Here is a 10,000-nt window from a genome sequence, read left to right as displayed (position 1 = left end):
ATTTTCAATAACGCCGTCCAGCGATGTCAATTGTTGATAACGCCGTGCAGCGGCAAAAATTGACGATAACGACATCCAGCATCAAAAATTGTCGATAACGCTATCCAGCGATGTCAATTGTCGATAACGAACTCCAGCAATGAAAATTGACAATAATGCCGTCCAGCGATGTCAATTGTCGATAACAACCTCCAGTGAAAAAAATAGTCAATAACGACTTCCAGCAACGAAAAATCCCAATAACGGCGTCCAGCGATGTCAATTGTTGATAATGCCGTCCAGCGATGTCAATTGTCGATAACGACCTCCAGTTACAAAAATTGTTGGTAACACTGCCCAGCGACAAAAATTTACAATAATGACGTCCAGCAACTAAAATTGTCAATAACGCCGTCCAGCGATGTCAATTTTCAATAAAGCCGTCCAGCGATGTCAATCGTTGATAACGCTGCCAGTGACAAAAATGATCGGTAACGCCGTCCAGTGATTTAAATTGTCGATAATGACCTCAAGCAACGAAGATTGTCAATAACGCCGTCCAGCGATGTCAATTGTCGTTAACGACCTCCAGTGAAAAAAATTGTCAATAACGACTTCCAGCGACGAAAAATCTCAATAACGGCGTCCAGCGATGTCAATTGTTGATAACGCCGTCCAGCGATGTCAATTGTCAATAATGACCTCCAGCAACGAAAATTGTCACTAACTGCATCCAGCGATGTCAATTGTTAACGGCCTCCAGCAATGAAAATTGTCAATAACGGCGTCCAGAGATGTCAATTGTCGATAATTGACCTACAGCGACAAAAATTGTCAATAACGACTTCCAGCAATGAAAATTCTCAATAACGCCGTCCAGCGACAAAAATTGACGATAACGCCATCCAGCATCAAAAATTGTCGATAATGACGTCCAGCGATGTCAATTGTCCATAACGCCGTCCAGCGATGTCAATTGTCCATAACGACCTCCAGCAGTGAAAATTGACAATAATGCCGTCCAGCGATGTCAATTGTCAATAACGACCTCTAGTGAAAAAAATTGTCCATAACAACATTCAGTGATGTCAATTGTTGATAACGCTGTCAAGCGGCAAAAATTTATGTTACGGCTGTCCAGAGACAAAAATTGTCGATAACGACCTCCAGTGATGTAAATTTTCAATAACGCCGTCCAGCGATGTCAATTGTTGTTAACGCCGCACAGCGACAAAAATTGACGATAACGCCATCCAGCATCAAAAATTGTCGATAACGCTATCCAGCGATGTCAATTGTCGATAACGACATCAAGCAATGAAAATTGACAATAATGCCGTCCAGTGATGTCAATTGTCGATAACGCCGTCCAGCGATGTCAATTGTCGATAACGACCTCCAATGAAAAAAAATTAATAACGACTTCCAGCATCAAAAAATCTCAATAACGCCGTCCAGCGATGTCAATTGTTGATACTGCTGTCCAGCGACAAAAATTGACGATAACGCCATCCAGCATCAAATATTGTCGATAACGCCATCCAGCGCTGTCAATTAACGACCTCCAGCAATGAAAAGTGACAATAATGCCGTCCAGCGATGTCAATTGTCGATAACGCCTTCCAGCGATGTCAATTGTCAATAACGACCCATAGTGACAAAAATTGTCGATAACAACATCCAGCGATGTCAATTGTTGATAACGGCGCGCAGCGACAAAAATTGACGATAAAGCCATCCAGCATCAAAAATTGTCGATAACGCCATCCAGCGCTGTCAATAAACGACCTCCAGCAATGAAAAGTGACAATAATGCCGTCCAGCGATGTCAATTGTCGATAACGCCTTCCAGCGATGTCAATTGTCAATAACGACCTCTAGTGACAAAAATTGTCGATAACGCTATCCAGTGATGTCAATTGTCGATAACGACATCGAGCAATGAAAATTGACGATAACGCCATCCAGCATCAAAAATTGTCGATAATGCCGTCCAGAGATGTCAATTGTCGATAACCACCTCCAGTGAAAAAAATAGTCAATAACGACTTCATGCAAAAAATCTCAATAACGACGTCCAACGATGTCAGTTGTCAATAACGACCTCCAGTGACAAAAATTGTCGATAACAACATCCAGCGATGTCAATTGTTGATAACGCTGTCAAGCGACAAAAATTGATGTTACGGCTGTCCAGAGACAAAAATTGTCGATAACGGCCTCCAGCGATGTCAATTTTCAATAACGCCGAACAGCGATGTCAATTGTTGATAACGCTGTGCAGCGTAAAAAATTGACGATAACGGCATCCAGCATCAAAAATTGTCGATAACGCTATCCAGCGATGTCAATTGTCGATAACGACATCAAGCAATGAAAATTTACAATAATGCCGTCCAGTGATGTCAATTGTCGATAACGCCGTCCAGCGAAGTCAATTGTCGATAATGACTTCCAGCAACAAATCTCAATAACGACCTCCAGCGATGTCAATTGTTGATAACACCGTCCAGCGTCAAAAATTGACGATAATGCCATCCAGCATCAAATATTGTCGATAACGCCATCCAGCGATGTCAATTGTCGATAACGAACTCCAGCAATGAAAATTGACAATAATGCCGTCCAGCGATGTCAATTGTCGATAACGAACTCCAGCAATGAAAATTGACAATAACGCCGTCCAGCGATGTCAATTGTCGATAACCACCTCCAGTGAAAAAAATTGTCAATAACGACTTCCAGCAAAAAATCTCAATAACGACGTCCAGCGATGTCAGTTGTCGATAACGACCTCCAGTAACAAAAATTGTCGATAACGCCGCCCAGCAACAAAAATTGACGATAATGACGTCCAGCAACGAAAATTGTCAATAACGCTGTCCAGCGATGTCAATTGTCAAGAACGACCTCTAGTGACAAAAATTGTCGATAACAACATCCAGCGATGTCAATTGTTGATAACGCTGTCAAGCGACAAAAATTGACGTTACGGCTGTCCAGAGACAAAAATTGTCTATTAATATTATTATATGTTATTATATATATATATATATATATATATATATTTTTTTTTTTTTTTCCTTTCATACAGTTGGCTTTACAGGAATAGTATATATTCCGCTGTCAAGTATCCTTTGTATCCATCTTGCTAATATTTACGAATTCCCACCCACTTTCATCCATTTTTCCTTTTTCGTATATTTTTTTTTTTTATTATTATTATTATTATTATTTTATTATTATTATTATTATTATTTTTATATTTATTTTAATTTTTATTTATTCTTTTTTTATTTTTATATTTATATATATATATTTTTTTATTTCCACATCCAACATTTTCATTTTTATTTCTTCTTCATTCTTATGTTTTTATTTTTAGTTCCTTTTTTTTTCTGTTTTTTTTCACTTGTGTTTTTTTCATTTGTTTCATTACTAACTCCTCTTACTTCACCACACATATATAAATAAATATATATACATGTCCATACATATATCTTGCACCACTCTTTCTCCCATTTACTCCTCTTCTTCCTGTTTCCATTGTATTTAGTTCTGTGTCCTCACAATATTATGGTCCCCCGTATTGGTCCGTGCCTTATTAGTTCCTATGCCTGTATATTGGTTCCGGCATCCCCGCCCCCTTCCCCTCCCCTGTGTGCTATTTATACCCCTGCCCTGATTCCAAGAGCCCAGCTTGATAAAGGAGCGCAGCCGTCCTGTCATACACGGTCTTGCCAGCTCAAGAAACGCGTTGCATGCCCTGTGACGTCATCTCCCGTCGCCCGGAGTTCCTCGTGCGTTCCACGCCTCGGACTAACGCTCACGTCTCTACATCGGCCGGCTCTGCACATCTAATACAGCTAATGTTGTCTAATGTTGTCGATAACAACATGCAGCGATGTCAATTGTTGATAACGCTGTCAAGCGGCAAAAATTGACGTTACGGCTGTCCAGAGACAAAAATTGTCGATAATGACCTCCAGCGATGTCAATTTTCAATAACGCTGTCCAGCGATGTCAATTGTTGATAACGCCGTGCAGCGGCAAAAATTGACGATAACGACATCCAGCATCAAAAATTGTTGATAACGCTATCCAGTGATGTCAATTGTCGATAACGAACTCCAGCAATGAAAATTGACAATAATGCCATCCAGCGATGTCAATTGTCGATAACGCCGTCCAGCGATGTCAATTGTCGATAACCACCTCCAGTGAAAAAAATTGTCAATAACGACTTCCAGCAAAAAATCTCAATAACGACGTCCAGCGATGTCAGTTGTCGATAACGACCTCCAGTAACAAAAATTGTCGATAACGCCGCCCAGCAGCAAAAATTGACGATAATGACGTCCAGCAACGAAAATTGTCAATAACGCTGTCCAGCGATGTCAATTGTCAAGAACGACCTCTAGTAACAAAAATTGGCGATAAAAACATCCAGCGATGTCAATTGTTGATAACGCTGTCAAGCGACAAAAATTGACGTTACGGCTGTCCAGAGACAAAAATTGTCTATTAATATTATTATATGTTATTATATATATATATATATATATATATATATATATATATATATATATATATATATATATATAATTATATATATATATATATATATATATATATATATATATATAATTATATATATATATATATATATATATATATATATTTTCCCTTTCATACAGTTGGCTTTACAGGAATAGTATATATTCCGTTGTCAAGTATCCTTTGTATCCATCTTGCTAATATTTACGAATTCCCACCCACTTTCATCCATTTTTCCTTTTTCATATATATTTTTTTTATTATTATTATTATTATTTTTTTTTTATTATTATTATTATTATTATTATTTTTATATTTATTTTAATTGTTATTATTTTTTTATTTTTATATTTATATATATTTTTATTTCCACATCCATCATTTTCATTTTTATTTCTTCTTCATTCTTATATTTTTATTTTTAGTTCCTTTTTTTTTTTTTCTGTTTTTTTTCACTTGTGTTTTTTTCATTTGTTTCATTATTATCATTTTTCACTTTAGTTTCATTACTAACTCCTCTTACTTCACCACACATATATAAATAAATATATATACATGTCCATACATATATCTTGCACCACTCTTTCTCCCATTTACTCCTCTTCTTCCTGTTTCCATTGTATTTAGTTCTGTGTCCTCACAATATTATGGTCCCCCCGCATTGGTCCGTGCCTTATTAGTTCCTATGCCTGTATATTGGTTCCGGCATCCCCGCCCCCTTCCCCTCCCCTGTGTGCTATTTATACCCCTGCCCTGATTCTAAGAGCCCAGCTTGATAAAGGAGCGCAGCCGTCCTGTCATACACGGTCTTGCCAGCTCAAGAAACGCGTTGCATGCCCTGTGACGTCATCTCCCGTCGCCCGGAGTTCCTCGTGCGTTCCACGCCTCGGACTAACGCTCACGTCTCTACATCGGCCGGCTCTGCACATCTAATACAGCTAATGTTGTCTAATGTTGTCGATAACAACATGCAGCGATGTCAATTGTTGATAACGCTGTCAAGGGGCAAAAATTGACGTTACGGCTGTCCAGAGACAAAAATTGTCGATAACGACCTCCGGCGATGTCAATTTTCAATAACGCTGTCCAGCGATGTCAATTGTTGATAACGCCGTGCAGCGGCAAAAATTGACGATAACGACATCCAGCATCAAAAATTGTCGATAACGCTATCCAGCGATGTCAATTGTCGATAACGAACTCCAGCAATGAAAATTGACAATAATGCCGTCCAGCGATGTCAATTGTCGATAACGCCGTCCAGCGATGTCAATTGTCGATAACCACCTCCAGTGAAAAAAATTGTCAATAACGACTTCCAGCAAAAAATCTCAATAACGACGTCCAGCGATGTCAGTTGTCGATAACGACCTCCAGTAACAAAAATTGTCGATAACGCCGCCCAGCAACAAAAATTGACGATAATGACGTCCAGCAACGAAAATTGTCAATAACGCTGTCCAGCGATGTCAATTGTCAAGAACGACCTCTAGTGACAAAAATTGTCGATAACAACATCCAGCGATGTAAATTGTTGATAACGCTGTCAAGCGACAAAAATTGACGTTACGGCTGTCCAGAGACAAAAATTGTCTATTAATATTATTATATGTTATTATATATATATATATATATATTTTTTTTTTTCCCTTTCATACAGTTGGCTTTACAGGAATAGTATATATTCCGTTGTCAAGTATCCTTTGTATCCATCTTGCTAATATTTACGAATTCCCACCCACTTTCATCCATTTTTCCTTTTTCATATATTTTTTTTTTAATTATTATTATTATTATTATTTTTTTATTATTATTATTTTTATTATTTTTATATTTATTTTAATTTTTATTTATTCTTTTTTTATTTTTATATTTATATATATTTTTATTTTTATTTCCATCATTTTCATTTCTTCTTCATTCTTATATTTTTATTTTTAGTTCCTTTTTTTTTCTGTTTTTTTTCACTTGTGTTTTTTTCATTTGTTTCCTTATTATCATTTTTCACTTTAGTTTCATTACTAACTCCTCTTACTTCACCACACATATATAAATAAATATACCGTATATACTCGAGTATAGGCCGACCCGAGTATAAGCCGAGGCCCCCAATTTACCCCCAAAAAACTGGAAAACTTATTGACTCGTGTATAAGCCGAGGGTGAGACATGGCTGTCCATCCCTGTGTGTCCGTCCATCCCTGTGTGTGTGTCCGTCCATCCATCCCTGTGTGTGTGTCCATCCATCCATCCATCCCTGTGTGTGTATCCATCCATCCATCCATCCCTGTGTGTGTGTGTGTGTGTGTGTGTATCCATCCATCCATCCATCCATCCATCCCTGTGTGTGTGTGTGTGTGTATCCATCCATCCATCCATCCATCCCTGTGTGTGTGTGTGTGTGTGTGTGTGTGTGTGTGTGTGTGTGTGTGTGTGTGTGTGTGTCCGTGCAGCCTTGTGTGTGTGTCCAGCCTACCTGTGTCCCAAGCCTCCGTCCCGAGCCGCCGTCGTCCCGAGCCTCCTCCGTCCCGTGCCGTGCCTCCTCCGTCCCGTGCCGTGCCTCCCCCGTGCCGTGCCTCCTCCGTCCCGTGTCTCCTCCGTCCCGTGCCGTGCCGTGCCTCCTCCGTCCCGTGCCGATGGATCGCCGCTCTTCTCGGCGGCCATTCTACAATTGAAAATTCCGCCTCCGCCTGTGATAGGCGGAACACTCAATTTCCCAGCAGCCTGTGTTCCGCCTATCACAGACATCCTCTCATACTCGTCCGTAGTATGAGAATGAGCGGATGTCCGTGATAGGCGGAACACTGCCTGCTGGGAAATTCAGTGTTCCGCCTATCACAGGCGGAGGCGGAGAAGGAGGCGCGGCTTTTGAAAATTAATGTCCGCCGTCTGTCTGCTCGATACGCTGATCGAGCAGTCAGACAGCGGCGACTCGAGTATAAGCCGAGGGGGCACTTTCAGCCTCAAAAAAGAGGCTGAAAATCTCGGCTTATACTCGAGTATATACGGTATATACATGTCCATACATATATCTTGCACCACTCTTTCTCCCATTTACTCCTCTTCTTCCTGTTTCCATTGTATTTAGTTCTGTGTCCTCACAATTAGGGATGAGCCGAACACCCCCCGGTTCGGTTCGCACCAGAACTTGCGAACGACCCCCGCGTTCGGTACGAACGTTAGAACCCCATTGAAGTCTATGGGACTCGAACGTTCGAATTGGAAAGTGCTAATTTTAACGGCTAATATGCAAGATAGTGTCCTAAAAAGGGTTTGGGGACCTGCCTCCTGCCTCAGGGGACATGGGTCACTGCAAAAAAAAGTTTTAAAAACTGCCGTTTTGGCGGGAGCACTGATTTTAATGACGATTAAAGTGAAAAAAAAAGTGAAATATTCCTTTAAATATGGTGCCTGGGGGGTGTCTGTAGTATGCCTGTGAAGTGCCACGTGTTTCCCGTGTTTAGAACAGTCCCTGCACAAAATGACATTAAACGGAAATAACACCATTTAAAACTGCTTGCGGTTTTAATGTTATATCTGGTTCCTGCAATATGGTTGAAAATCATTGAGAAACATGGCATGGGTAGCCCTCCATGCCCATTACCAGCCTCTTTGGGTCTTGTACGCATATTAAGGGGAACCCCGTACCCATATTAAAAAAAGGAAATGCGTGTGGCCCCCAGGCCCTATATACTCAGAACAGCAGTATACAGGCGGTGCAAACAAGACAGGGACTGTGTAGGTTTGTTGTGTTAAGTTGAATCTGTTTGTCATTTTCAACCGGTACATTTTTAAAGTGTAGCTCCAGTCAAAAAATCTTTAAGCTTTTTGGAAAACATAGGGAAGGGTTATCACCCCTGTATAATTTGTTTTGTCGTCCATCTTTTTTCATCTCACTTGCTGCTGTCTCCTTGCGTTTGCAAGTAGGAGATGTTTGTAAGTTGGATGTTTGAAAGTAGGGGCCTGCCCTATATTATAGCGGTATGTACTGGGTACAGAGCACGCAGACAGCACGCACTATCTCCTAACACTACTGACTGCAAGCTCTATTATTAACCACTTGTTAGCCCAATGTTTGCATAAAGTGAAAGATGAAGTTATGCTGAGTAAATAGATATCAAACATGTCACTCTTCAAAATTGCACATGCCCGTGGAATGGCGCCAAACGTCGCTACTTAAAAAATCCCCATAGGCGACGCTTTAATTTTTTTTTTACTGGTTTCATGTTTTGAGTTGCAGAGGAGGTCTAGGACTAGAATTATTGCTCTCGCTCTAACATTCTCGGCGATACCTCACATGTGTGGCACATGCGAGCACATGGGGACATGGGCGCTTTAATTTTAATTTTATTTTTTTATTGTTCATTTTACTTTATTTATGTTAGTTTGACATTTTTTTCCCCAAAAATATATTTTTGATCACTTTTATTCCTATTACAAGAAATGTAAACATCCCTTGTAATAGGAATATGGGGTGACAGGTCCTCTTTACAGTGAAATCTGGGGGGTCAATATGACCCCACATCTCACCTCTAGGCTGGGAAGCCTGAAATAAAAAATAAAAAAAAGATTCTGGCTTTGATCGTACTGGCGAGTTGGTAGAAGCACCGGAGGGCGGTGAGGGGTGGGGGGCGTCTATGGCTGGGTATTTCAGGGTATCACCGAGCATGGCTGGGTATCTCTGAGTATGGCTGGGTATGGCAATTTATGGCAGGGTATTACAGAGTATTGGCGGGGTACTACAGAGTATTGGGGGGTACTACAGAGTAATGGCAGGGTACTGCAGAGTATTGGGGGTACTGCAGAGTAATGGCAGGGTACTGCAGAGTATTGGGGGTACTGCAGAGTAATGGCAGGGTACTGCACTGCAGAGTAATGGCAGGGTACTGCAGAGTATTGGGGGTACTGCAGAGTAATGGCGGGTACTGCAGAGTAATGGCGGGTACTGCAGAGTATTGGGGGGTACTGCAGAGTAATGGGGGTTACTGCAGAGTAATGGGGGGTACTGCAGAGTAATGGCAGGGTACTGCACTGCAGAGTAATGGCAGGGTACTGCACTGCAGAGTAATGGCGGGGTACTGCAGAGTAATGGCAGGGTACTGCAGAGTATGCACTGGTATTGCAGAGTATTGGCAGGGAATTGAGGGGTTAAATTCGGTGAGCAGCGATGTGGGCACTGCAGATGCAGCCCACATCGCTGCTGACACCGATCTCTTTCCCCTCCGCTGTACCGATCGGTACAGAGAGGGGAGGGAGGAACAGGCGTCATAACATGACGCCGGTTTGTTTCCAAGTGATCACTCCGTCATTTGACGGAGCAATCACGTGGTAAACGGCCGCTATGAGCGGCCATTTACCGTGATCCGTGATGCGACCCGGCGGTCACAGATGCTCTCGAGTGCGCACACCTCGGGGCACGCGAGAGCAGAATTCTGGGAGGCCGTTAATTAACGGCCTCTCAGAGT

The sequence above is a fragment of the Lithobates pipiens genome, unplaced genomic scaffold (assembly GCF_037356315.1).
Source record: "Lithobates pipiens isolate NorthernLeopardFrog02 unplaced genomic scaffold, aLitPip1_a1.2 Scaffold_3, whole genome shotgun sequence".
In the NCBI taxonomy this organism is placed as follows: domain Eukaryota; kingdom Metazoa; phylum Chordata; class Amphibia; order Anura; family Ranidae; genus Lithobates; species Lithobates pipiens.
This window is presented reverse-complemented; position numbering follows the sequence as displayed.